A 3761-nucleotide genomic window follows, 5' to 3' on the forward strand; every position below is an offset into this window, starting at 1 on the left:
ATTCCGACTTAGCATGCACAATTATTTCATTTTAGTATTAATTAAAATCCTGGAGTCTAGCTAGGCATACACAGAACACAGATTAAAGGGAAAGAGAAAGATAGAACTTGCCTTTGAGTTTCAGATTTGAAACTCTAAACCACAGTTTCTGAATGCTCCTTTAATGTCACTGCAGTTCCACCTCTATTGCCCTTGATTTCTCCTACGAGCAACATCTCCTTCCTCCTCTTATCTTAGTACGCTCTCAAGTTTCACTCCTCGTTCTCTCACACTCTATAATACCTCTATGTTTCTCTCTGTTTCACGGTATAAATGAATAGGGTGAAAAGGGTTTTGTTTCTAACCCTAAACCAACGTAATATACATATATATAGGTTTAGATATTAAACCCTAATCCATATATGACTCGGCCCATAGGTAAACCTAGGTGATAAACAATGACGGCTACCTATGAAAAGCTATATAACAGTCATGTTAAAAACTAAATCCATGTAACTAAATCTAGTCATTTAACACAATTAATTTAAAACAATTAAAGCATTAAATCCCACAAAATTAATTCAATTAAAATAATTAAATTAAAACAATTGAGACAACTAATTAAAATAGAACAATTAATTAATTAATTAACTTAAACAATGAAATGCAAATAAAAACAATCACACAAATAATCAAGTAAACTGACACATCTTTCAAATAACAACCAGTAATTCAAACAAATTAAGCAATTAAACAATTAACCATTAAAAATTGCAATTAAATAATTAATGATATTCCAGGACTATCCTTTGTAAAATTAGGGGTATTACACTGAGTCTACTTAGGAATGGGAGGATGTCATTCGCTCGTAGTTTCCTGAAATTTTGGAAAAAGGTAAGAGCGAATTCCGAGGACGGAATTCCTTTTGTTAGGGGGGGAGAATGTAATACCCCTAATTTCAAAAGGATAGTCCTGGTATTTTAATTTATTATTTTTATTGTTTAAATTGCATTTTTAATTGTTGAAGTGTTTATGTGTTAATTTTCATTAGTGTGATTTAATTGATTAGCTAATTATTTTAATTTAATTGATTTAATTAATTTAATGGTTTAATTTAGTTGTTTTACTTGAATTAATTTAATTGAATATAATAGTTCAATTAGTTTAATTTAATTGTTAATTGTCTTGATTTACTTTTATTTAATTAGGGTTTTGTTTTTCAAGTCACGTTTGTAGCCGACGTAGGGTTGTAATTAAGTATCTTTGGGCCGACTAGGATTCAGCTTGGGGCTTGGAATTAATTTAGGGTTTGGTACAACTCTATAAATATATAGATTACCTCTGTTTAGGGTTTTAGGAAAAAAAAAATAAACCTGTACACATCTGTGGAGGCAGAGGAGGAGCAGAGGAATTTTTTCAGTAGGAATTGCCGGGAACCTTCGAAGACGGCGTAGAGATTTTGAACAAAGGTCTCAAAGGCAAGTTCTGTCTTAACTCTCTCCCTTAGGCTTCATGTTCTTTGTATGCTTAAATAGTTTCAGGATGCATTACATGTTTAAACAAAAAAGTTATCTGTTTTCTTGGTTAAAATTTTAATTGTAACAAAATCTGTTTTCAATTTGTTAAACTGTTTCAATTTGAAACTTTCTTGTATAGTTCTCTATTTAATCCATATTAGTAATATAATAAGGACTGAAACAAGGGTTGGAATCTACTGGGACTAAGTTAAAATCTCTGGGAACCTAAACTATGAAGTGCCGGAGGTGTAGATGACGACTGAAGAAGAAAAACAAGGCAGAGGAGGGAGAGAGCCAGTTCCTCTTTGGATTGGAGCCGGCTCTTCTTGGTTTAGAGGCAGCTCCAAGGCCAATGGAGGCGGCTCCATGTTTTTGGAGCCTGTTTCATTTTGGGTTTTCTCAGTTTTCTACGTTCTGTTGGTTTTCTTTTGGTTTTCAGCGAGACAGGTGCTTGGTTATGGAATTTCTAAGTGTTCTAAGAGAATTAAACACTGTAATGGATGGTTTAACAGTGGTCTAGAGTGGTATTAAAGTTCCAAGGGAATGAAAATACAGATTTAAACACCTAGTTTTAATCATTAAAACTGTATAGAATTTTTATGTGCCTTACTGTAACGACCCACTCCATCATATGGTATGATATTGTCCGCTTTGGGCCTGAGCCCGCACAGTTTTGCTCTTGGGCTTCACCCCAAAAGGCCTCATACCAATTGGAGGTGACACACTTACATATAAGCACTTCACCTTTCCTCTACCCAGGCGATGTGGGACTGTACACCCATAGCTCGCCAGTGTGGTAGCCTGACAGTGCCTCTCGCACCCGCCCACGGCACACCCGCCCGCAAGGTCATCACAATCCACCCCCCTTGGAGGCCCGACGTCCTCGTCGGCACACTTCCAGTTAGGTCAGGCTCTGATACCATTTGTAATGACCCACTCCATCATATGGTATAATATTATCCGCTTTGGGCCTGAGCCCGCACGGTTTTGCTCTTGGGCTTCACCCCAAAAGACCTCATACCAATTGGAGGTGACACACTTACATATAAGCACTTCACCTTTCCTCTACCCAGACGATGTGGGACTGTACATCCGTAGCTCGCCAGTGTGGTAGCCTGACAGTGCCTCTCGCACCCGCCTACGGCACACCCGCCCGCAAGGTCATCACACTTGCTGACCTGTTTGGTTTTGGATAGTGTATTTCTTAATTATCTTAGGAGATTCTGGGAGATTTGTTCACTACTAATTTCATATCCAAAGAATAGAAATAGATGCTAGGAATCTATGTTTTCTTAAGCTTAATTGGTGATTAAATTTCTAAAATGTGGTGCATCAATCTGTTGAGCAGAAAATTATAAGTATGATAATTTACTTATATTTACGTTGCATGCCATGGCATTGAGTGAGACAATATTTATTTAGGCTCTGTTAATTATGAATACTGGGAAGTAAATTTATATTTACAAACACAGCTTCACGGGGTCAAGTATTAGTTCCTGTGATGTGTTTCTATGAGATGGTTTCTATGTAACGGTGTTATATAAGCATGTAAATATTATATTTATTATGTTCTCATGCTTATCATGGAATGGTTGAAATTGATATTTATATTGTCAATGCTCCATCAACTGCTAGATTTATTTAAGCATATGTGATATTGTATTCTAAAATGCTTAGTATGGAATTGTTGATATTGTTATTTAATTGTCAATACCTTATCAACTGTTGGATGGATGGAATTGTATGCACCGGTATGGGATGGTGTCATACTAGGTTTAGAATAGCACAAGTTGCTAAAGTCCTACCTATTTTGGAATAAGGGTACGGGTTATTAAATAAAATCCTCCTTATATATATGAGTCAATGCGGTTGAATACACTGTACGACTTACTGGATTTCTTGTGGATAGTTAGGAACGGAATTTAAATATATTTTTATGTTACCATGACATGAGCTTGAGTCTCAGAGTCGACGGTTAGAGGGTGTATATGCAATTGGATGTGTAGCTGGCTGTGAGGGTTGAGGTATACCCTGTTTAGGTTAAGGTACTCATGCCCACTCAGGTGCATTTTGTGTGATGCCTTCTATTCAGGTTGAGACCCTCTTCATAGTCTAACGAGAATCCAGTAGTGTGGATATATTTATGTACAGATTATTAGTTATTGTTGAACTATTTAGTATGTACATGCGTATCGAGTCTTTGGTTGGATTGTAGTAGGATAGAACTTGTTCGTGGTCCTGACCCATTTGTATTTTTCAGCTGTA

Source organism: Cornus florida, unplaced genomic scaffold, assembly GCF_030987335.1.
Source record: "Cornus florida cultivar Cherokee Brave unplaced genomic scaffold, ASM3098733v1 CherokeeBrave_3.0.0_Hap2_Chr10, whole genome shotgun sequence".
Lineage (NCBI taxonomy): Eukaryota > Viridiplantae > Streptophyta > Magnoliopsida > Cornales > Cornaceae > Cornus > Cornus florida.